We start from the raw sequence: 27,596 nt of genomic DNA, 5'->3' as shown, positions 1-27,596 counted from the left end.
AACAAAGGCGTTTCCAGCGAAACTACGGACGGATGATGAGGCAGCAACAAGGAATGCCACATCCCAAAGCGCCTCTACTACTCAAGGTAGCCAATCAAAACGTCCTCAAAGGTAGTAAAGAGACTAGTACAGACGAATCAATGAAGGAACTGCCAGAAACCTCTTCTGGGAGATCAAGGTTTGAGAGGGACAAAAGGGATGAAGAAGATCCAGATCAGCCCCTTGCTATCCAATTCGGTACTTTGCCTCCTGTCATGGCCAATAATTACCTACTGGCCAATGAATTCAAGAATAAGGAAGAAGAAGAAGAGAGGGAGGACAACGAAGGAGAAGCCTGCGTGCTGGTATGTGAAGAAGGCCAGACTTCTGGAGAGGCCTACAACGATGAAGAGGACGATGGGATGACAGATATTGAAGAAGAAATCGACCTAGAAGCAGAAAGGAAAAAGAGAGGAGTATCGCGCAATACTCTGTTTAAGCAACTACATCAAGAGGGAGTTCGCGAAGTAGACCTGTTGGGGGAGCCATCTGGGCGTCCTTTCGATTTCTACGTACTGTACGGGACACCCAAAAGGAAGAAGAGAGTGCCTCGCTCTGAGAAGTATGGGTCACCTCCAAAAATAATGCCCCCTCCCACAGGTTGGATAACTGATGAGGAAGCATTAGAAAAAAGTGAGAAGGAAATCCAGGAGACAGAAGATCAGCGTGACATACTGCACGTCGACCTATCACAAGGGGATAATTCGACAGAAAACAAGTAAGAGGTAGAAATAGAGGCTGCCGAAAAGGTTGTTTTTAAACGGCCAGCCATGAAATTGATAAAACGCCTGAGGCCATTATACGTTAAAGCCCTAGTTAACGGCGTCCCAGTGGCAAAGGTGCTTGTCGATAATGGAGCGGCTATAAACACCATTCCATCCAGGATGATGAGAAAGATCGCAAAGACAGAGGGTGATATGATTCCTACAGAAGTCATCCTCACTAGCTTCAATGGAGGAGTAACTTCAGCTAAGGGAGTTATGCCTTTAGATATAACTATAGGTACGACTACTAGGACCACTGTCTTCTTTGTAATAGATGATCATATTAGTTACAATGTGCTCCTAGGAAGAGATTGGATACACGAAAGTCGCTGTATACTCTCGTCGCTCCATCAATGCCTGATTTTTTGGAATGACAAAGGCGAAGCAGAGGTGGTACAGGCCGATCATAGGCCTTTTGTCGCGGAAGCGAACTCGGTGGAAAAATTCATGTACGAAGGAAACTATGGGCCTGTCAAAGTAGTACAAGACGGGGAAGAAACTCAAGTTGTCGCGCAAAGCGAAGAACCATTCTCAGTGGACGCACTCATTGAGATGTTCAAACAGATGATGCCAAATATAGTGGCCCTAGAAGAGCCAGTGATTGGCAAAAGAATAATCAAGAAATCTTGAATGGATTTTGAGTTACAAAAGCAAATGGCCGATATTCAGGCCTTCAAAGCCAGACTGATGGCTTTCAATAAGGAATGCAATGACAAAGCGAAGGAAGAGACTGCCCTAAAAGCGCTGAAGGACAAGTTGGCAGTATTCGAGTTAGAGCAAAGCCTTAGCCGAGAAGTCAACAAGGTGGACTGTTTGGAAGAGGAAGTACTTACAAAAGAACTGGACGACGAAGTGATGCGGATTGCCAAACCTGGATACGCTCAAGCGCAAGACCCTCTGATCAAAGTAAATATTGGCGATGAAGGAGAAGATCACCCAACGTTCATCAGCCAGATGCTCGACCAAGAGGTTAGTAACAAATTAATCGCTTTGTTAAAAGAGTACAAAGATTGTTTTGCTTGGGAATATGAACAAATGCCTGGTTAGATAGAAACTTAGTGGAACATAGATTACCAACTAAGCCTAATTTTAAACCTCATAGGCAACCTCCTAGGCGTTTTGCTCCTAATGTACTCCCTGAAATTAAGAAAGAGATAGAGCGATTATTGAGAGTAGGTTTTATAAGAACAGCCAGATATGTTGAATGGTTGTCGAATATTGGGCCAGTACTAAAAAAGAATGGTAAACTAAGGGTGTGTATAGACTTTAGGAATTTAAACATAGCTACACCCAAAGATGAGTATCCAATGCCCACGGTGGATTCCTTAGTAGATTCAACTGCCGGACATATCATGTATTCTTTCATGAATGGGTATTCATGATACAATCAAATCTATATAGCTGAAGAAGACATACACAAAGCTGCCTTTAGATGCCCTGGGTCTCTAGGATGTTTTGAATGGGTGGTTATGCCTTTCGGCCTAAAAAATGCAGGGGCAACTTATCAAAGGGCTATGAATTTAATCTTTCATGACATGATAGGCAAGTTTGTTGAGGTGTATGTGGATGATATAGTGGTCAAGTCCATTAAAGAAGATGACCATTTCGAACAGTTAAGATGTTCGTTTGAACGAATGAGGCAATATAAGCTAAAGTTGAATCCCTTGAAGTATGCATTTGGTGTTAATGCAGGGAACTTTCTTGGTTTCTTAGTACACAAGAGAGGGATTGAACTTGACAAAAATAAAGCGAAGGCCATCTTAGAAGCCAAACCACCTAGCAATAAAAAGGAGTTGCAAAGGTTTCTAGGCCAAGTAAACTTTTTAAGACGCTTTATTTCTAACTGTGCAGGGCGAACTAAAATCTTTTCGCCGCTATTAAAGCTGAAAAATCAGGACGAATTCGTCTGGAAAGAAGAACATCAAAAGGCTTTTGAAAGCCTGAAGACATATCCATCAAGTCCACCAGTGTTTGTGTCACCAATCCAAGGACGGCCGATGAAAGTGTACGTGTCGGCTGAAAAAGAATCAATAGCTGGAATGGTCGCACAGGAAGACCAAGTTGGTGAAGAAAGGGCAATTTACTATTTAAGTAGACGGTTAACTAAATGTGAATGCAATTACTCTGCTGTTGAAAAATTATGTCTTGCGTTGTTTTCACATGTACAAAACTAAGGGCTTACTTACGGCCCGTAACCGTTTATTTAATTTCTAAGGTAAATTTAGTTAAATATATGTTTTCGCGTCCTATTTTACATCAAAGTGTAGGCCTTTGGATACTGGCTTTATCAGAATTCGAAATACAATATATACCTCAAAAGGCAGTAAAAAATCAGGCTTTGGCTAACTTTCTAGCCGATCATCCATGCCTTGACATGCCTGAAGAAATCGAATTAGGAATCAATTCATTCGAATTAAAACCTTGGGTGTTGTATTTCGATGGGTCAAAAACCTCCAGAGGTGCAGGAGTAGGGGTAGCATTGATTAATCCTTTAGGGATTTGCTACAAGTTTGCATTCACCTTAGACAGAATGTGCACCAACAATCAGGCCGAATATGAAGCTTTAATTGTAGGCCTAGAACTAATGGTAGATATGGGAATAAGAAATGTGATCGTTAGGGGCGATTCTCAATTGGTGATCCATCAATTGATCGGTGATTTTAAATGTCAAAGTGATTCCATTATAAATCAGTACGAGATCGCCCAAGAATTACTAGAAGAATTCGATCAAGTAGAACTCCAATGCGTTAATAGGATATATAACGACATGGCAAATGAGTTAGCCCAAATGGCATCAGGGTACTCAAAGGTTTTGAATTGGAAGTCTACTTGTGAATATGGAATCATATTGCCCGTGATTCAAAGAAGGGCGAGAAAAATTGAACTTCACTGTATACAAAATGGAGATGCAGTGGATTGGAGAACAGAGATTAAAAGGTTCCTTAAAGAACCTAATGGAGGGATTAGTAGGAAAACGAAACTATGTTTGCTGAATTACACACTAATAGATAAAGAGTTGGTTAAGAAACGCTCTGATGGTGTATTACTAAAGTGTGTAAGTTTGCAAGAAGCCAAGACGATCATGGCTGAAGTGCACGAAGGGATATTTGGAGCTCATCAAGCTGGCCAAAGGATGAGATGGTTAATTATTAGGAGTGGATATTTTTGGCCAAAGATGGGAGAACTATGCGTTCAGTATGCAAAAAGTTGTTTAACATGCCAAAAACATGGTCCAATACAAAGGGCGCCAGCACGAGAGATGGCACCTATTATTAAACCTTAGCCGTTCAAAGGTTGGGCGATAGATCTGATAGGGAAGATCTACCCTCCATCGTCCAAGCAACATACTTTTGTTATAATTGCAACCGACTATTTCACCAAATGGGTAGAGGCGGTACCTTTGAAAGAGATCACCCAGAAAAATGTTATAGAGTTCATTCGTGATCACATTATTTATAGGTTTGGAATTCCACAAACTTTAATGGTAGATCACGAAATATCTTTGAATGGGGATCAAGTGAACAAATTTTTGAGCGAGTTTGGGATTAAATTAGTAAACTCCACACCGTACTACGCTCAATCCAACGGACAAGAGGAATCTTCTAATAAGATTCTAAAAAATATCATCAGAAAGATGATAGATGAAAACGCTAGAAATTGGTACGAATGTTTGAACAAGGCCTTATGGGCTTATAGAACATCACCTCGATCAAGTACCAAAGTTACTCCTTTTCAACTTATTTATGGACAGGAGGCTGTTTTACCTATGGAAATCAACGTGCAATCGATTCGAGTGTGCTTGCAACATAAGTTGAATGATGACGAGTATGCCGAATCACTAGCTCAAAATTTATTAAGTTTAGACGAATTGAAGTTGGACGTCTTAGATAGGTTGCAAGTTCAAAAGTAAAGAATGGCTAAATTTTATAATAAAAAAGTCATAGCCAAGTCGTTCAGCCTGGATGAACTAGTTTGGAAGACGATTCTCCCTTTGGATACCAAGGATCCAAAGTACGGGAAGTGGTCGTCCAATTGGGGAGGACCATACAAAATACACAGTGTGTTGCCTAATGGAACGTACCGCTTGGAAGATCTAGATGGCACCAAGCACGTAAGATTCATTAACGGCAAATATTTGAACAAATATGTTCCTTCTTTATGGAATGTGAACAGATAAAAACATAATCAAATATTCTGGACAATCAAAAGATAATAAAGACAGAGCGAAATACGTTCGAATAAAGTTCTTTATTATCAAACTTTCATTACAAGAATACAAAAGATACAAATAATGGACGTGCTACAAAATACAACTAAAGTAAGATGATCTCCCGGTTGATCGCTGAGTAAGCTTCACACCGCCTTCCTAAATGCATCGCTGCAATGGTGGGATTGACGAGTAAGAGGGTGTACTGGCCCCACCGCCTTCCTAAATGCATCGCTGCAATGGTGGGATTGCCGAGTGAGAGGGTGTACTGGCCTCACCACCTTCCTAAATGTATCGCTGCAATGGCGAGTAAAGAGGCTGAGAAACACTCTCAGCAGGCAAGCTGAGAAGCACTCTCAGCAAGCAAAGTGGCCCACAAGCAGCCCAAAAATTGCCTTCCATCATTGACTCCTTGTGAAGAACAAAGAGACAATGTGAAGAATTTTGCAGGAAAGAATTTCACTGCTGGCCAGAAAATATTTCCTATACCTCCCATACCAAAGGTGACATCAAGGTAAATATAAGGAGGACGGACTAAACAATCCATTTTTGGATCAGGTTGATCGTCAGAATGCCAAGAAATGGCAGCAAATTGATTTCGAAGAAGAAAATGAAGAGATGAAGATAGAGGATGAAAAATGCGAAGCATTTATAGGGGGGTGAAGATGAAGAGACAGAATATGAACATCCACATTTCTGTCTAATAAACGGAATTAAATAGCCCTAAGTTTTAGGAACAGTAGTGGGAATATCAAGAGGGAATGGACAAGATTCTTAGTGCAAAGCAGTTAAGTGCTTAAAGAATTGATGACTAAAAAAATAAACAAATAAATGCACAAGAAATTAATGTTCATTAATAATGAACAAAGTTACAAAGGGAAAAATTGAATTACAAAAGAAAAGAGACATCATATGTCTTAATTACAGTCTACCCCATAAAGAACGAATTCGTTCCCTAAGTTTTTCCCAATCCTTGTTCTGTCGAGAAGAAGTGATGTTATATTCAGCCGCGACGTCATCATCATCAACCTCCAACTTCTTGTACTGCTCGACCAAGGACTTAGTTCGCTCAATTCCCTGGGAGGCATTGCGCTTTTTAGCAGCCATCCTCGCCCTGTAGTCGTCCATTTTAGCTCGAAGTTCCCTCATCTGAGCAGCCAAGTTAACCATCAAAGAGTTTTCAATCATGACTTCGGAGGAGATTTTTTTCAACTCGTCCTCAGCCTTGTTAATCTCCATACGCAAAGACTCTTTCTCAGCTACGGCTCGAAGATATTGAGTACGCTTGGCCTTTAGTTCAGCATTCTTGGCCAGCATAGAAAGGACCTTGGAGTGGATAACCTTCAACGTCGCTTTAAAATCGGCAGAAAGATTGAGCGACGGAAGCGTCAATGCTTGCTCCAACTTCGCACTCAAGTGCTCAAGTTCATCCTTGTGCCTGGCAGCACTAGCCCTTCCAATATCCATATCCATGAAGGATACGTACTCAAATATCAATTCCTTCAGGAACTTCAAGTCTTCCTCTGAAGAAGTAGCAGGACGATCGGATGGAGCAGGGCGAAACGTCTGAATTTGCCCTCAGGAAGCAAACAAGTCTTGGATAGAACGCACAATCCTGTCAGCGTCCTGCAAAGAAGACTGCCAATATTGAAAATCCTCACTATAACAAACATGGTGGAAATAGAAATGAAGCAAAAAGAAAAACTACCTCGTCGACAATCGTAGAAGATGGTGCGCCCTCAGCCAAGCTTGCCACCAACGACTCATCCATTCGTGAGGACTTCCCCTTATCCGAGCGAGAAGATGTTACCACAACGGGCGGACTCATAGTAGTATCTGCAAAGCTCAAGAGCAACAAGTCAAAAACCAATAGTACGAGCAAAGGTAAGACATCAAAAAACTGAATTACCTTTTGCTTCGATGTTTGGGGGGTCGACGCTCTGGGAGGAAGGTAACTCATCCATGGGTTGTGATGAAGATTCTGGGACTGAGGATGTTTCTTTAAGCGTGGCCCTCTCATCAACCGGTTTTGATGAAGTAGCCTCAGTAGAAGATGATGGAACAGGAGTTGTCGATGTCAGAGCCTTTGAAGGAGAGGCTGAGCTTTTCTGAAAAGCCCAAAAGATCATCAGTACACAGAAAAGTTTCAAATGTGGAAAAGCATATTTGTAAACAGACCAATTTAGTTACCTTCCTCCTGACGATAAGAGAGGCATCATCATCATTATCATCATCATCATCATCATCATCATCAACATCATCCTCCAGAATGGGAGATGCTGAGGCTGGCCGTTTGCGGCTTGGAGCACTCTTGGCCGTAGTAGGCTTAGCAGGGAGAGAAGAAGATGGACGAGCAGACTGTTTAGCGCGACGAGAAGGAGAGGGGCTCCAAACAAACAAAGGAGTGACCAGAACAGGAGGAGGAGAAGAAATGCTCGGTTGGTCTAATGAATGAAAGGCACGATTGGCCTCAGTCGCGAATAATCTGCGCTTCACCGATGGCTAGAGTTGTTCAGAAAGAGGGTGAGTGGCATGACAAGAATTAAAAGGGGCTAATGAAAAGTGGCTTGATAAATGGAGGTTGCGAGCGTTTATAGCATCTGCTTCCGTCTTATTAATGGTATGAAAACGGTATTAAGTTCTTCGAATAGCAAAGAGGAACATGCCAAGTTTGGCCAAAACCAAGCTGGTGAGCAAAAAATTGGGGAGCATAAATTTCTACCCCCGCTTTGGCATTAGTCCCAGTTAGAATATCATGAAATAGCTCCCTCCCGGTTAAAAACTTAATCCAAATGAGTAGGGAGGTGCTCGCGCTATCTATGGTGGAAGGGGGATGTACATAGTTTGGAGTCAAAAAAGGAGGAAAAGGAAAAAGGAAGAGATTGAATCTAAAGAATAAAAGAAAGAAAAAATGTCCCTTCTGGACATATTTACAGGAGTTAGGGGCTCCATAACTAGCCCGTAACAGCTAGCAGAAGGACGAGAAATGGATGGAGTACCAAGCGATGAAAATAGGATCTCAACCACAATTGAGTAAACCAAAGAGGTCCACTGCCAGTGGGAGATGCACCATTCTTCAATTGAGTTTGAAGAGAGGCCATGCCTCTATAAATGGCAGCCAAAAACAAAGAACATAAATTCAAAGGCTTGCCACGCGCCAATTCGTGCGCTATGGGTAAATAACTCAGAGAAGGCCTTATACTTGGCACGCACAATACATATTTACAAAGCCAAACTAAAAGGAAGGTCACTCGCTCAGTATGGGTAGGCTCAGCATTCGAATGATTGTGGAGGGTCTGCAGGCTCGAATAAGAGTCGGTATAGTTTTTACCAAATTGTGGGGCGCCACCAGAAACTAAGATACCTGGAAAAATGGTATCGCCCAAAGGTGGTAAATTCACCAGGGCCCCAACATCCCTTAACGTAATAGACATGGGGCCGAGAGGAAAAATAAAGGTGTTATACTCAGGGGACCAAAAACTCAAAGCAATCGAAAAGAGCGCTGAATCAAAAGCAGGGGGGCGAATAGAGACTTCTAACAAGTCAGAAATTCTAGCGCTATCAAAAAGTGCCTTGGTAGGACCATGACCTACAAGGCGAGCATGCCACCTACAAAAAGCTACATCAGATTTAGGCCAAGTGCGAATACCTCTTTCGCGAAGTGGCCCCAGCGGCAGAGAGTTTAGAAAAGGAGGGCCATGAGTGCAAGGAAACAGCTGACCCACCGCCGCCTGTTCAACTGCCTCCGCATTGTTGAAGAAAGGACCCAAGTAAAACTCATTACGTCCAATGTCGACGGGCGCGAGAAAACTTGGGGTTATGTATGGGCGATTCAGAAGTTTCTGAAAGTCATCAAAACTAAAGGAGTCGCTAGCTTGAGATTGTGAAGCAGCCATTGGAGAAGGAACGAAACTTTTCAGGGTTACGTAACAAGAAAGCAAAAGATGAACAGTGAATCGTGAAAGAGATGCAAAATATGAGGCGTGGTTTGGTAGCAGTGAAATGGCGTGTTTGGGGTTTATAAGGGTTTACAAAACGACGCACTTTTTCAAGTTATGAAAGGAAACAATGATTGAAATTCTTGGGAATTTCGAACGTTGCTGGAAACATGAAATGAATATGGCAAAATTCAATAATTATTATTAATTCTGCCATATTGGGAGGTAATTGTTGACACATAAAAATTCAGCCCAAATCGAAGAGCCCAAGGAGTAAAGCCCAATTGGAGGATCCCCAAATCAGATAGCCCAAAGAATGAAGTCCAATCGAACGAATCAAGGTGAAGGCCCAAATAAGGGGCCCAAGAATGCGGTAACGCCATCGCCCAAGTTTGCAAGTCGCCCAGAGTCTGAACGAATAGAGTGTCATACGGTCGCCCAGAGCTGTTATTCTATTCTCACCCAAACTTTCAAGTCGCCCAAGGTATCAACAGACATAGCGCATCGTGGTTATCAATAAATGCAGTTATCAAGGCAGTTGTTAAAGTAGCCCTATCACATTCCACAACTCAAGGAATTCAATCGAAAGCGGTTGAACGATGAAAGGTAATGGCAGCAGCTAAAAGGCAGTTTCATGATAAAATGGCCACTACGAAGAAAGTGGGTAGTTATAAGACGATCAAGCAGTTTTTAGAGTAGTTAATTACAGAGAGATCGTCTATGAGGTATAAAAAGAGGAAAGAACATAGAAGCAAAGGACCGAATCCAAAACTCTCGAACAGAGAATATGTAATTTTCATTTCCTTAACTTTTAGACTTAAACACTTTTCTTTTTGTAACTCGTGTGCTTGCGTCCCTTGGAGGCACGCTGTTTTTCATTTCCAATTGTAAACTTCATCGCCAATAAAAGAACACCCCTTTTTGGGACTTTGTCTCAAGAGATTTGTCCCTTACACAATCGTCTGATCCTTTTTAATTGTTAGCGACTTAACCTGCGCGAAACATAATCACCGAAAGACTATTCTATCCTGTAATTTTCGTATTTTTGTGGAAATTATTTTTCTTTGAGTAAGAGTAAGACGCCTATTTCCCTTGAGGTAGGATATGATATAATATGTATTGTAGGAGCAGGATAGCTTCAGAAAAATGACGTTAGAGTTGGTCGCCAAATGTGTGATTAATAGTAAGTTTTATTGTCAAAAAATGGTATTGAAACAGTGAATTTTTCGTTCATCTTAGTTCTCCATGGTCAAAACAAAACTATTTTATCAGCAACAGAACCATACAAAATAATCTATCTTCTACATTGGAAATAATCTTTTTATTGGCAAGTCAATTCTGTGCACAATGTTCCTCATGTCATTTCCTAGACAATTTACATGTTTAATGTGAAATACATTGTATTAGTCACATATACACTAGAATTTTGTTTTGTCTGGGATCTCTATTTTGCTTTCAATGACAGTGAAATATATTTTATTTTTGACTGAGGTTAAAAGTTCGTTGAGTTGTTTCTATGTAGCCATTTGTTTCATTCGATGATTATAAGTTAAAAAGTTTAATATTTTGATAGTGAAGTAAATAATAGTTTGGAAATAATTATTTATTTATTTAAAAGTTTGACTAATAAAAAGTTTACTTATTTACCGAAATAAAATCACTTATAAGTACAATATACTTCTATAAATTTATAATGTTCGGACTGTGCAATATTTATTAGTTACGATAGGAATTAGTTAATCTTTGAATTAATAATTTATTAATTTATGCATTTTATTTATGATTCAATACACATATATTTAACCATCTAAATATTAATTATATAATAGTAATATAATCTAATGAATTATTTTGCAAGTACAAGAAAAATAGAATCTATACATGTACTACGTTGACAGCATCTGTACGGTTGCTTCTTCTTCTTTTTTTTGTCATCTTCCAATGATAATTTGTTAAGTGTTTATCTGTATGATTTTTGTGGAAACTTTTCTGTGCCTATAGCATTGTTGTAATCTAATTTATTAAATAAACATTAATCAATTAAAGATACATTAAATTAAATAAAACAAATTACATTGTACCAACTATTTGATTAAATAAAGTCATTTATATCGCATTCATTTAATCAATTGATTTAACGTTTTGGATAAAAAGTGACATCTATTTAACTAAAGGCGAAATCTACAATGACTTCTCATTTGAATGATACAAATTCGTAAAGATCGCATATGCCCACAAAAAAATTTGTAGCAATGAGTTTCAGAAAAATAAATTTCCTATAAATAGAAAACTCAGAAACCAGATGCAGCTACATTTGAATTTCAAGAAGAAATAAGCAACAATAGTTAGATTTCAATAAAATATCGTGATCAAATTTTTATTTTTATTTTTTAACAAACAACTAATTTATAATGTGAACGGAACTACAGATTTATTTAGATGTTTTCAAAAAGAAGTAACTTATCAATTAATTAAAATTATAAATTTATTCCATTAGCCATTCTCTACTGGAAAATTTTATTATATAACATAAATTATTAATTTATTATATTCTAATAAAAATTATTAATTTATAGAGTATTACTTTATTAAATTATCTTATAAGTCTTTATAAGCTTAGCCATACATGAAAGTTAGCATTTTGTGCTTATAGCTACTCATTTCAAAGTTTCTCTATCCCACATCTTATTATAAACGAGTCTTTGATTACAAGATTAACTTAAAAATTCTAATTGAAACAGTATTATTTTCATTTATATTCTTAACAAAAGGAAAAAATACATAACAAATACGTTTTATTTAAGTTTTTAGCACAAATTAAAAGAGATGAGAGAAGAAAATACGAAGTAAAAATGGAAATTCATATATAAAAATGGAAGTTCTCCTATTTAGTGCTTCCATAATTTGATTTTTGATGAAACCGTGTTTTTATTAAACACGACTTAATAAGTGTTGACACTTTACTGGATGGCCAACACGTGGACTATTTCTGGACGTTGGATTAAACCGTTTCATATGCCTTTTGTTAAAAGGCTGGAGCCTTTTGAAACGTTAGAGCGAACCCTTCATTTTTGCTCTCGACTCTAGGGTTTTTCAGAAAGAAAAAGTATTGGCGATTTGAGAGATGATGATTTTCTTTGTGTTCCTTGTGTAAAATCTCTAATTTTACATAGAGTGTAGTGAGATCTTCCTTCGATTGTTGTATTCTGTGTGAATGATGAAGAAATCTGAGTGATTTCTCTGTTGTATCATTTGGTGGTGTTCGAAGGTGTTGTGGGCTAAGATTTGAGTGAATCTCTATAGATCTGTTGCTATACTTGAGAGATAAGTCTCATTTTCATCTCTCTGAACAATCTGTAAATCTGTTGCCTTCTTTTTGGCTGTTTAGTGCAACCGAGCACAATCCAAATCTTTGGATGCTTAACGGGGGATGTAGGCATCAGATGTGGTCATCGAACCTCCGGGGCTTAGGCTGAAATAATTCCTTTGTGTTCTTTTAATTTTTTGCAATTCATTTCTGTTCGATTGAGGTTTTCTTGTTTCTTGATTTTAATATCATGTGGTCCTGCCTTAACAAGAATAAACATGATTAAAATTGGATGGAAATTTTGTAGTTGTAGCACAGTTTATTACAATCATATAACTTATTTTGATCTATTAATTGTTACCTCAAATTACATAATCAATACAATTCACAATCAATTATGCATAATCAAACAAGATAGATGATAAAGTCCACCTCGAACAATTAATATATACTAGCAATGACACCCTGAGCACATTTATTTAGAGTCGGTGATGGGTTTTTCGGCCACCAGCTCGGCTGCCGGAACTCGGTTTAGTCCCTGGATCATGTCCATGATTGGCCGTGGCTCCACTATAATCATTTAGACTCACTCTTAGAGATCGACCTTCCATCTCAACCTCTTCCAACTCCCTTCCTATAATTTAATATTTAAACGATAAGAACAAGTTATTGTATCGAACTCAAAGTAACTCGACAAGATAATAAAAATTTTCACTTATTATGTTTACTTTTGTCTATAGAACGTGTCCAAATAAGTGTACTCCGATTTGACAAAAGATGTTAATGTCGTGGAAAACAAACCTGAAAGTGAAATGGCCTGTGTATTGGAGGCTGAAGACATTATGACAAAGGCCAGGAACATAAAGCAGCAAAACCGAAGTACAATCGCCATTTCTTATCAAGAAAAACTGGCTTATAATCTATATTTATAAGTGGAATTAATAGTGGTTTGAAATGAAGGGTGGGAGCCACGTTTGGCCGTGAAATATGGGTCAACGGCGTACTAAACTCAAAAAGGAAACAATATGACTTGCAGAGGTTATATACATGGTTGGAACATCAAGCATATAAAGCTACTTATTATTCAGTTTTAATTATAATAAACGACATATAGGACTCAATTAACAAATTTTTTTTTTTTTTTTTTTTTTTTTTTGATAACGCAGGTGTCCCAGCTTAGCCGGACTAAATCCTGGACCTCTAACCCCTGGCCCCTCAGTGACTAGTGGAGGGACTTGCAGAGGTTATATACATGGTTGGACCATCAAGCATATAAAGCTACTTATTATTCAATTTTAATTATAATAAACAACATATAGGACTCAATTAACAAGGGTTTTACTTATTTAAAAAAAAAATCCCTCCATACGTGTAGGGCCATTGCTCTAGTGGTAAGGACATTGGCATTGCTGGCTGAGGTTCCGTGTTCGAGTCCTCTTACTAGCATGGTGGTACTGTACCTCTCCAAAAAATCCCTCCATACGTGTAGGGCCAAGCGGTGTATACTAACCCGTAGGGCCAAGCCGGAGGTGGGGTTTCTGGAGTATGGGGCCGCAGTGCGGTGGGGCCAGTCACTTTAAAAAGTTTACCCTACACAGTTCTTTTAAAAAAAAACTTCTCGAGAAGCTAACTTAGATCATTTAAAAAAAAAAAAAAAAAAAAACCACTCTTCTAGTCATGCTAAAATTCTTCTAGTCACGCTAATCACTTTTAGAAATTATACAACTATTCAAAAGCAAATTCTTAATTTCAAAATCAGCTTTTGATTTTTAAAAGTCATGTTAAACAGGCTCAATAATATATGTGCCTAGAGGATAAATCGTATGTACATAATAGTGAGCAAGGAACTACTGTGTCACACTTATCTCTATTGGCACCTAGATAAAATTGATCATTTTGCATTATAGATTGGTTAGACAAAATTGATCATTTTACATTATAGGATGTTAGGTCAACTGAACTGATAGGTTGCTGGAACCTTATTTATCCTGCAGACAAATTTGTACAAATGTCCTTGAAAACTACAAAGGTAATGTTATAAACAAGTTTTTTGTTGTTTGCATTGTACAAATGAGTTGTATTTAGTCGTAAATTTGTTCGATGATTGTTAAAAATTGATATTACAAAAAAGGTTGGTATTCTTCTTCGATAAAGATTTGTAAGATTGACGTCAATTAATCTATTCTCTCATGAATAAATTGATTCTAGCATTTAAGTAAATATTTCTATTTCTAGAACTTGCTTCTAGGTACAAAGATTCATTTCGGTAAGACTTGTTTATTCTTATAATTAGTAGTCAATTGTAGTTAATAAAAGATGAATATAACATGTTAACTACAATATAGTTAAAATAAAAATGTTGTCCTAAAGCAATATAGTTGGTTTGGACAAGTTCCTATATAAAACATAAAAATTTATATTCACAAATATTTTTTTTTCCATTATTCAAGATTTAAAATATTTCAAGTAACAAGATGAGTGCAAGAAAATATTGTGTGTTATGAGAATATTAAAATATAACAAGTGATGGAATAAAATATAATAGTTCAACTAGAGATCTACAATTCAAATTGTGATTTGTTTTTGACACATTAAATTGTCTGTTTAATTTGATTGTCGGAGCGCATTAGCGCTTGACAAATAAGATAAAATGGACATTATTGTTTAATAAATAATTAAAAAACTTAATATATTAACACGTAATTGACTCTTTTTGTTTTTATATATAAATCAATGTGTACGGCTAACTTCGTAAGAAGTGCTAAATCTATTGAATTTATAAAATTAGTCTATATTAACATACATTCTTTCGAAACAAAATTGATAGCAAATATTATTAAAGCGTGTTAAATTGGATAAAACTGAATAAGATTAAAAAATAATTATATGATGAATTTATTATTTATCATGTTCTTCAATATGATATATCAAATATGTCTTTGCAGTGTTAAAAGATAAAACAATTGGGCAAAATAAACAAAAAGAAAAAGAAAAAAGAAAAAATAAAATGAGATAAATTTACAAGAAAATACGATAATTTTCCATTTAAATTTTTATCTAGTGGGAAGGTGTGTACTTTTTATAGTTATAAAATATAATTTTTTAGTTAAGAAGAAAAATAGTTAAAAAAGAAAATAAAAATAATAAGAACGCTGAAAGGAAAGTCCTTTTCAATAAAATGTCCATAAAGTTTGGAATAGTGCTACTCGAAAAGTTTATTCAAACCCGCCAAATGGATCCCTTTCATGCTGGGAGACGGATAACGGTGGCTATGTATATTATTGTGTCCTTTCTCCCCACCATATCAAAGCCACTTGCATTTTGGAATCTTCAAACTACTGTTCACCTGTTGGAAAAAAAAATAATAATGAAATTGGTCAACTTTGAGCCCAAATTTCAGTGGGACCCACTTTTTAATTAATACGGGACCTAGCATATTCACGTTCTACTCCGCGAGATGATTAACGTGATATATTTATTTATCGAAAACCATTTAAAATTGAATGAAATATTAAGTATTATAGTAACCCATATAAATTAAGTATTATGGAAGAATTTGATTTTCCAAACACTTATCCCACATAGGAAAGTTGGGAAACTTTGTTGTTGTTTATAAGGTGGAAGTTTGAAATTGGGTTTGAGCCTCAAGGGGTACCAATAGTCTTTGGAAAGGGGAAGACCTATATCCTATTGGGTTCGGTCATAAACCCCGCTGCCGACCGGCCGGCTCGACACGAGCACGTGCCCGTGTCCGATTCGGTACGAGTGCGAGTGGACCTTTGCATTATATTAAGTTTTTGGACAAAATTTATTTAAAATTTTGGGCCAAATTGTAAATAATCAAATAGCCAGCATCTCTACCAGAAAATTTAACAGATGCAACTTTTAAAAAATAGTATGTCTGTTCGGATTTTGAGGTTTGTCTAAAAGGTGATGACTGTTCGAATGTCCATGAACAAGTCTATAAATAGCCAGCTTCTCTACCAGAAAATTTACACCATTTTCATTACAAACTTTCTGTGCTTTGAATCTCATTTCCTTCTCTCTCGTTTTGATATTGTCTCGAAGTAAAACACACTTCGTTGAGTTCGTTGGAACTCCTGTAGATTGCAGTGCTCCTTCCGTGGGAGACGAAAATTTGTTCTATTCTGGGAAACAATTGCTGGACGCCTTTAGTACCATTGAAGGCAGCAAATTCGTTTTAAGGAAACATCGTGAAGTCGGTGGGCTCGAATTACTATTTACATCCTGTTGATCAATTTTTTACATTCAGGTGATTTTGTCGGATTGGTTCGAAGGAGTAACGTCAAACTCTAGAAACAACGTCACCTTCAACCACATTACAGTACTAGAAAGTTTAGGTTTTAAGAAGGAAGAGAACTTCGAATAATGGGTTTCGAAATCAACATTGGAAGTTCATTCTGGAAATGGTATTTTCACAATGAAGAGGATGCCAGGAAAATCAACATTTTTGACTTGATCAATGCTTCGATCACAGTCGCCTCTTTCAAGAAACCAGATGAGTTTCGCTCAAAAAGGTTGTGGATCATGGAGTCCCTTTTCACCAATGATTCTAAGGCCAAAATGGGTTCACGCCTGATTGTGAAAGTTCCAAGTAAAATTAATCAGGAGCCTATCATGATCCAAGGTTGCAAAGATCAGGCATGCAAGGATGAGATATTTTCAAGACATAAGAAATTTGATGATCTTGAAAGGGAACTTGATGAATTTGCTCAACCGGTTGGATTTCACAACGTTAACGTACCAGACAACAAAAGGAAGGCCGAGGTTTCCAAAATATGCAGATCCGGAACAATGTTCAAGGCAGACAAGAAAAGGAAGGTTGAGGAAACCAATGGAAAATGGGGGCATGGATTCATATGAATATAAATTTGAGGTCTCGACAAGAAGATTCAAGGGAAAAAATTAGCAAATTGAGAAAGCCGAGAGAAGGGTGGTGATTTTGGACTTGAAGGAAATCCCTTCGCCGTCAAGCTTGGGTCATGATGGCAAGCCAAAACAATGGTTCGGGAGCCACATGAAGAAGATACGGAAAGCAAGATTTTAGGAATCACTTAGAGATGCTCTTTATTCTTTTGAAGTTTAATGATTTAAATTTAATTTTGAGACTTTCAATTTTTTTTGGTATGTAAAAATAAATAAATCAGAATTGATGGTGTAAACTGTTACCAGGAAAATATTTATTTCAATTTCCATTTAGCAATGTTGATATACTATTGAGATGTAGTTTATGAATGAGTTTAATTTGGTTTTATGCAATTTTGTTTTTAATTGTTAAATGTTTTTTGATGACATGTTCTCACTAATATAATGCAATTCTTTGCTAACTATTGTTTCTGGAAGATGAAGGATGCATTGCATCGTTATACATTAGACTACGATATCATATGTGTCAGAAATTTAAGAATTGAACATCTCAAACTTGAAATATTCGTCCACAAAAAAGAAGTTTGATGCAAAGTAAGAAAAAAGTAAATAACTTTGTAGAAGCTTGCTACACAAACATGTATAATTGGCAGAATTTAAAAGCGGGCATATGTGTCAACCATTCAATTGATAGTTTAAAAAAAATGCAAAAAAAAAAAGAAGAAGAAGAAGAAGATCTATACAGGTGCTGACACGTAATATATATTCTGTCATGAATCCCTATCTAAGTAGCTTTCTTGATTTTCGTATGAATTCTAAACTAATGCTTAGTCAGTAGCGTATACAAATGCTTGGCCACAAGGCTTTCCATTGGTACAAACGCAGATTTGAAGCTGTGGTACTTTTCAAATGACCCATGTCATATGGTCACTTTTCCACTTTGACAGAAAATTCATTGACAATTCATCAAAAAGGCCTCTTAATGAGCAAAAGACAAAAATATCTTTATATTGTTACACAATTATAAAAATATGGTATTGCTTAAAAGATAATAATATCCTTTTAAATTAAAAAGAATTCCAAATGCTTACCAATTTAAATTTTAAAACGAAATCACTTTCTTCATAATTTTACTCCAACACAAATACAAATTATTTTATTTTTCATCTGCTTGAACATTAAAATTTCATAAATTTATGAAACGCTAAAAAAGATATTGTTATTTGTAGTTGTCAGAAGGAATCGGTAAGTATATTTGCGTATTTTTAATTTTTTTCGTTAAACTAGTGTATTGTTTGAATTTCTAAATCTTATTTCGACATCAGCAGATAAATTTTTACAATCTTAAACAAATTTATAACGTTTTAAAGCAAAAACGAGAAAAAAAAAATTCATATGTATGTAAATTATTTCAGACAAAACTCAAAGAACAACGGTCTGAAAACACCCCAGTCGATGGGGGCCATCCTGACCGGTTGAAAACAACCGAGGATGACCGCTGGAAAATAGCCGTCGGGGCTAACTATCCCAAAATGTTTTTCTTCCCCAATTTTTCCTATAATTATAATTTTTTAACAAATTATGTTTTCTTTATGCTGATATGGGATCGGCTGCAATTTCAGTTTGCTATTTTGGTAAATTTGAAATGAATGAAAATGAATGTTAGGTATAAAAATGGACAAGCGAAAGATGTTGTGTTTCTGCAATTGTGATAAGCTTGAGTACATCATATGCAGGAATGCACCATGAATTACAGAACATGCTCGATGTCCATCCCTCTCAGTACCACGTGGAATTGAGATTTCTATTCAGCGAACATGCATTTTAGTTCCGCCTATAATGGTTACTTTTGAAGCTAAAATGAAGATTTTAATTGAATTGAACCAGAAACACACAATTTCTATTTGCGTAACTTTAGTGGAGAAGAATAATCCCGAGAGTGAACATGAAGATTCTGATGGTGGGATCGTAATGTGAATGATTTTTGGGACACGATGGAGATAGTTTGTGAGGATGATATGCCTATTCCTGATACAGTAGTTTTTCACCATAACCTCACTATTACGCACATAATTTCATTGACATTTGGAGACAACGAAAATGAAAATGAATCTACAAATAAGGATTTGATTGCTTTATCCCGTCGGAGAAATGAGTTGGGAGGGAGCTCACTGGTTGAAACGAGTACACGATCCTCTCATTGTTCGCGTGTAGTTCTCGATAATAAAGATTTGTATGTTGAATGATAAAGTGTATTTTCTACACTTATTCGGGGCTCTAAACTATATAATTTTATTGTTCTTTTGGCAAAATATGATCTAAATTCTATTGTATTAATTTTCTTAGGTAAAACTCGTGCTTGGACGAAGAAGGAAAGGAAAGAAGCAAAAATTGGCGAAAAGTGACAAAATCCATTTATTTGGCGGCCAATTACAGTGAATTGGGCGATTGTGGGCCATTTTAATTCTTGGGGGTCATTTTAAATGCTTCTCCAAACTTCAGGGACCAAAGCTGAAAATTTTCCTAGGTTTTACTATTAAAAACCATGCAGATCAGTTTTAAAAAAAAAAAGAACCAGAACTGCCGGCAGAAAAGAAAAGAAAGAAAAGTGGAGAGAAAGGAAAAATCTGGTTTTGAGAAATAAAATTGCTGGCTTAATTTCATTGAAGGAAGGCTAGAGGCTATTGGTTAATTATATCTTCATGGCAGCCAATTGAAGGAAAAAAGGTGGAGAATCTTTTGGAGACAAAACCATTAATGAGGCAGCCAACTTGGAGGAATTTCTGAAAGAAAATAGCAACGTGAAACTGGACTGCAAAGGGCTGCTAAAGTAATACAATTGCTGGGAGAAAAGAAACATTTTGGAATTTCACTCTTTTGGAGTCAACAAAACCGGTAGTGGGGCAGAATTTTATATATTTTATACGCATCAAAAGGCAGCCAACTGGGGAGAAATTGATAGAGTTATACACGCCATTGAAGTTATTCACGTTCCATAAATTCTTGGTGATGTCCTTCCACTTTTCTTTATCTAATTTTAAAAATATGCTAGGCTAAATATTTTCATGTATTGGATGATGACAACATTGTTTAATTTTTAGTTTTAAATCGAGACCTATGTTTTTATGTTAATTATTGCGTTGTGATTCCAATAATATGCATAATTAGATTGTTTTAATGTTTGCGCATCATTAGATAATAAGTTGCTTTTTCGTAGTGTTGAAAAACTCACGATAAGTAGAACACTATTATTGGGACACATGGGCAATAAATATTAGGAATAGTATTTGTGGTGTGTGCGATCTTATATGATAATTCTAATTGTCAATGCATGTTTGCCATATGAATTCGACTTAGGAATAGGATCGTCTCGTGGTAATCATAGGTTTATTATATCTTGGAAAAGAATAATAAATAAATAAACGGAATTATTGATCGTCGCAATTGCATAAATTGAGATAATTATTATTGGTTGAGAATTAGAACTAAGAATTAATCAATGGCGTCGGAAATCTAATACGTTTACACATTTGAATTTTTAAACCAAATTTAATTATTTTCACAAGTTTTAGTTATAAAAACTATTTAGCTATTCCCTCGATCTTTTTTTTTTGTCACAAATACGAATTAACTATATCAAATATACTAAAATGGATCCTTATTCCCTGTGGGACGATAACTCTCTCATCACGATTATTTCTTGTACAACGAACCCGTACGCTTGCGGGAATCTGACGAACATTGAACAACTGTTCGAAATAAAGAAAGATTTGCATGAAGTTATTCACCGGATTGCTTTGAAATAAAACTTTGAGTTTAAAGTGAAAAAAATTAAACAAGTCGACATACACAATTATCTGCATTGACGACAGTTGTCATTGGCGCTTGCGAGCGACGAAGATGAACACGTGAGTTCTTTGTAGTTCATAGTATGTACAGGAGCATATCTACAAAGTTGGTATTCGTTGAAATGATCACAGGCAAGTCAGATCATGTTTCATTGGCCGACAAATAATGCATAAGTTTCAGGATCCACGAACGATTTATAGACTTTCAGACATTGGTAACGACGTTCATCGAGAGTATGGTGTGGTCATGAGTTATCAGAAGGCCTGAAAGTAAAAATAATTAATTAAAATATTTTTAAATTTTGATATAAAAAAGTATTTGTTTAATTCATAAATAATTAGTATTAACTCTAATATTAAACCATTTAGTTAAACTATCTTCATATTTATTTTTTAAATACCAATTAATATTATTCCCTTATCAATATAAATCCTACTGTCAACGCATCTAGAAGCCCTAATTCCAACTTGATGCATTTAAAACCTAACTTCAGCTTTTTGAAAACCTATCATCTTCTTTATTGCCAAAGCATCTAAAAGCCCTAAATCCAAATTGAAAGCTGCTATCTTCTTCTAAGGTTTTCTATTTCTCTCGTACTCACACACACACACACATTACATATACATACAAATTCACATATATGTATTTGTCATTTTTCCTCAAATCAGACCAAGTCTTCATCCACCGGTATTTAGCTTTTGTTTCACTAACAAACTTGTCATTTTTGTATGTATAGTGGCCGAAAAAATCGAAGGAATCAGGACAGGGTCAACGCACAACATCAAAAATAACCTTTTGCAACGTTCGAAAAATATTGCCATAGACATTTTGCAGTGTTTGGGTGTAAAAACACAAGCGCTAACAGCAAGAAATTTTGAAATACCTAACAAAAATTGCTATAATTTTATGAAAAAATAAGACAAATAGAGAAACTTACGTGTAAAGAGGCCACTGGATGGTTCGACTCTTGGCTTCATCAAACAAATCTTGCAAGAAAAGGTTAGGGTTGTGTTTAGAAAGCTGAATAATCAACATTTTTGGGATGCTCTTCGAGAGAATGGAGAGGGGAAGTGAAAGTGAAAGGAAAAATGAAAAAAATATATAGAGTTCAAAAATTCACCTTGGTCTTCAACTTTTCCAGTTTTGCGCTTCAATTCCTCCTCCGCCGTACCAGCTGTTGAGATGAATCCTTCTTCTTATTCGCCTTCCCGTTCTTCCTCGCTCCACTAAAATCTCTTGTCGGAATAGAGATAACTCCGCCTACGTTACCGTCGTGTAGATTACTTTTGATCGTCGAGAGAAGAAGGGGTGAGTTAGGGTTTCATCAAATGAGGACGTATTCTGTTTATATTTGGACAGAAATTCTGTTTGGATTGTATTCATTTGGGCTATGATTCAATCCAATAGACAAGAGCGAGGTATCCAAATAACTGCAACATTCAATGCACGTTGCTAAAAGCTTAATGGCTATGTTCAAATAGCATTGCTAGAATACTCAACGATAACGTGCAATTAACGTTGCGAAAAGATTAATGGCAACATTCGTATGCACATTGTTAAACTGTTTAATGGCAACGTGCACCGCGTGTTGCTAAAAGGTTAATGGCAACGTTCAAGTGCGCGTTGCTAAAACATCTAATAACAACTCGCATTGATTGTTACTAAAAGTGAATAACAGCAATACGTACCACACGTTGCTAAAACATTAAGAGCAACGCGCATTGTACGTTGCAAAAACAAATTCAACAACAAAGGACTGCTAACGTTGCAAAAGAGTGTATTAGCATCATTCCTCATAAAAACGTTGTCAAAACTCAAATTAGTCAACCAATAGTGACATACACTTGCTGAATGGTACGATAGACCCCCTTTTAGCAACATGAAATTGGTAAATGTTGCCTTTTGTATGTTGCAAAAAGCCTTTTTTCTTGTGGTGATGGGTTCTCAATTTTGGTGCTAGTTGGGTGATTTTTCTCGATTTTAGATTTGTGTGGTTTTCACCAATGATTGGACCGATTTTTCGATCGATTCACGAGTTCCCCAATCAAATTGGATGGTCAGATCCAATTTTGAAAACATTGATTAAAATATAAAGGGAATTGAACAATTGCTGATATGACTACACAACAAGGCTGATAAGTCAAGTCAAAGTACCTTTACTTTAAAGGGCAATGCCATTATTTGGAATTCATTATTTTCATGCTAAAAGGTTTATTTTCATTGTAAAACTTTAATTTTAAGCATATATTTCATAAGATTTATAGGTAAAACTTTTAGAAAGTAACTTATTAAAAAAAGAAATTAAATAGACGCGGGTCTACACCTTAAAGATTTTTGTTGGGAGATTTAGCGGGAGGTTTTAGTTGCCCCTCCTTTTCAATTTAGTTCCTTGTTTGTTTAAATTTCAATTAGGTTATTGAACTTTAATATGTCTTGATTAAACTCTTGTTTGATATGAATTAAAATCATATTTAGATTTTGATAAAAGTTAATGGAATGTACTACGGAAAAGTTGTGAGTCCCATAAAATATGTGGTTAAAATTAATTATTGACTTTGATTTAAATTAAAATCTGAATTTTATAATTTTGTAGCGAAATCATTCTTCAATCGATGGATTCTAGGCTCAGCTTTGCAGTATCTCATCCCAAATCAAACACGGTCAACCAAAATTCAATCCACCTCTACTTGTTTGCTCCCCTTTTGCACCCATTTAAACAAGGTCATGGTGATGAGTTTGTAAATCACGAAGAGAAGAAAAACAATGGAAGAATAGGGTCTGAGGGTTATACTCAAGCACAAAGAGAGAGGATAACAAATTAGGGAGTCACGATTTTTCCACCTTGCGAAGTTAAGATTTTTGCACAGCCAAAAGGGATGGAGTATCCTTGTTTGAGTCTCATTATTTTGATAAGAATGAATTTTTGAATAGTGTATTGATGGGAAATGTGTGGTTAAAAAATTAAAAAAAGATTTTGAATTTTTGAATTTACTTGTAATATTATTTTATTGAAAAATGTGTGATTAAAATGATGTCAAAACAATATTTAAAAATATATTATTTTCAAAGAATGGGGCTCAAACAGGGGCATGTATAGAATTAGGTTGTAACTAAAATGTGCTAGGTCACACTAAATGATCCAACAATATAGGCACCATCCAAGAAGTAGAATTTGGGCCAATGGCAACATTAATTAATTACATTGCTATTAATGACTAACTTTGATTGATTGTGTCGATAGTTATTTTACTCATTAGTCGAGACAAATATAATTCAAACGATTTAATATCATTGTCCATTATTTATTTAATATCAATGCCCAACAAATTTTTAGCAAACGAGGACTAAGTTAATTGAACTTCAATTTATTTTAAATTGAGTAACAAAATTTTAATTTAGTTTTAAATTAGGTAATTGATGTTGTTTCTGGAGTTTGAAGTTACTCATTCTAAAATAATCCGACAGAATCACCTGAATGTAAGAATTGATCAACAAGATCCAAAATTATAATTCTAACCCACCGACTTCACGATGTTTTTTTAAAACGAATTTGCTGCCTTCAATGGTGCTAAAGGCGTCCAGCAATCGTTTCCCAGGATAGAACGAATTTTCGTCTCCTACGGAAGCAGCACTGCAGGAGTTCTAACGAACTCAACGAAGTGTGTTTTACTTCGAGACAATATCAGAACGAGAGAGAGGGAAATGAGATTCAAAGTACAGAAAGTTTGCAATGAAAATGGTGTAAATTTTCTGGTAGAAAGGCTGGCTATTTATAGACTTGTTCGTGGCCATTCGAACAGTCATCACCTTTCAGACAAGCCTCAAAAATCCGAACATACATGTTGTTCTTTAAAAGTCATGTCTGTTAAGTCGGTTAACAGTCGGCTAACAGTCGACTGTTTGGTCGGTAAACAGTCGAAACAGTCGACTGTTAAAAGAAAATAAAACACCAAGAATAAGCCAAAATTTAAATTTCATATTGTACCCAAGAATTTGATTATTTACAATTTGGCCCAAAAATTTTAAATAAATTTTGTCCAAAAAATTAATATAGTGTAAAGGTCCACCCGTACCCGCACCGGACTCCGACACGGGCACGTGCTCGTGCCGTGCCGAGCCAGCCAGTCGGACGGACTGCGGCGGCGGCGCGCGCGTGTGGGTTTATGACCGAATCCAATAGGATATAGGTCTTTCCCCTTCCAAAAACTATTGATACCCGTTGGGGCCCAAACCCAATTCCAAACTTCTACCTTATAAATCACACCAAAGTTTCATAACTTTCCTATGTGGGATAAGTGTTTGGAAAATCAAATTCTTCCATAATACTTAGTTTATGTGGGTTACTTTAACACTTAATATTTCATTCAATTTTAAATGGTTTTCGATAAATAAATATATCACGTTAATCATCTCGCGGAGTAGAACGTGAATATGCTAGGTCCCGTATTAATTAAAAGGTGGGTCCCACTAAAATTTGGGCTCAAAGTTGACCCATTTCATAATCATTTTTTCCAACAACCCCCCACATGAATGAAATATGTTGGCCTTATTCCAAACAATAACATCTGATATGTTTTTCATAGAAAAAATTGAAGAAGACTGCATCGGGATAAGTAGTCAATGACTTTGGACTTTCTCTAGTAAAATCTATCTGATTTCCTTAGTCAATCAGTAGCAAGTTGCTTTGAACAGTCAGCCGTTTATGGAAACCTAGACAATAGAAATCACACAGTTTTCTTCGAACACAGTTGGTTCTCACGTTTGTGTCCATTTTGGCCTTGGACACCTCCTGGTTCATGAGTGGTTTTTAGAGAATTCATCTTCATCTAATTCTCTTAGAAGCGGCCCCTTCTCGTTCACATAGGTGATTTCCATAAAGAGTATTCTGCTATACTCCACTTGTACGAATCAAGATATAGAAATCATTAAAAGCGTATCTTAACCTATTTCGCGATAGCTAGGCACGGGCTCATCATAGGAATGGGTAGAAGTAAAATCTTCCCAGTGCATACTAAGTTTTTCACAGTTCGGTTGTTCCATTGAACCTAGATCTTGGGATCTCCAGTCAACTAGGTTGGGTTGCCACCATGGAAACTTTTGATTATTTTATTAGTTTTAATCCCATCCCCTTCGATGAACTTTCGACTTGCTCTCTTGTTAAACTTTTAGTTAGCGGATCCGCAATATTCTCTTTTGATTTCACATACTCTATAGAGATAATGCCTGTAGAGAGCAATTGTCTAACAGTATTGTGTTTGCGACGTATATGTCAAGATTTACCGTTGTACATTGCATTTTGTGCCGTACCAATTGATGATTGACTATCGCAATGGATACATATAGCAGGCACAGGTTTTATCCAACATGGAATATCTTCTAGAAAGTTTCGTAGCCATTCGGCTTCTTCTCCGGCTTTGTCTAATGCAATGAATTCAGATTCCATTGTTGATCTAGCCATACATGTCTGTTTTGAAGATTTCTATGATATTGCAGCACCTCCAAGTGTAAAGACATATCCACTTGTTGATTTGGAGTCTTTAGTATCTGATATCCAATTTGCATCACAGTATCCTTCAAGTACTGCTGGATATCTCGAATAGTGCAATCCAAAATTTTGGATATGTTTTAAATACCGTAAAACTCTAACAATAGCCTTCCAATGATCAGTGCTTGGATTACTTGTATATCGACTTAGCCTATTAATTGAATAGGCAATATCAGGTCGAGAGCAATTCATGACATTCATTAAACTGCCAATAATACGAGAGTATTTCAATTGAGACTTACTATCACCAGTATTGGAAACAAGATACATACTAACATCCATAGGTGTTTTCATAGGAATAATATTATATTTCTTGAATTTATCAAAAATCTTCTCAATGTAGTGTGATTGAGACAATATGAGACCATCAGCTGTTCTAGAAATTTTAATTCCTAATATAACATCGGCCACACCTAAATCCTTCATTTCAAATTTACTTGTTAGCATCCTTTTTGTAGTTTGAATTATGGTATCATTGTTACCCATAATCAACATGTCATCGACATATAAACATACCATGACATATCCATTTGGAGTGTTCCTGACATAAACACATTTGTTACACTCGTTAATTTTGAAACCATTTGACATCATAACCATGTCAAATTTTTCATGCCATTTCTTAGGAACTTGCTTTAATCCATATAGTGATTTAACAAGTCGACACACTTTCTTTTCTTGTCCTGAGGCCACAAATCCTTCAGGTTGCTCCATATAAATTTCTTCATCTAATTCCCCATTCAAAAATGCCGTTTTAATATCCATTTGATGTACATCCAAACCATTCAATGCTGCTATTACAATAAGCATACGTATGGATGCGATTCTTGTCATAGGAGAATAGGTATCGAAATAATCAAGACCTTCTTTTTGCTTGTAGCCTTTAGCGACAAGTCTTGCTTTATATTTGTCAATTGATCCATCTGCTTTCATTTTCCTTTTGAAAATTCATTTACATCCCAAAGGTTTATTACTGGGAGGGAGGTCTACTAATTCCCAAGTATGATTTTGTAGTATGGATTCAATTTCACTATAGACAGCTTCTTTCCAATATGAAGTT

This window comes from Olea europaea, unplaced genomic scaffold (assembly GCF_002742605.1).
Source record: "Olea europaea var. sylvestris unplaced genomic scaffold, O_europaea_v1 scaffold2430, whole genome shotgun sequence".
Classification (NCBI taxonomy): domain Eukaryota; kingdom Viridiplantae; phylum Streptophyta; class Magnoliopsida; order Lamiales; family Oleaceae; genus Olea; species Olea europaea.
The sequence above is the reverse complement of the archived record's forward strand: the minus strand, read 5'-3'. Positions refer to the sequence as shown.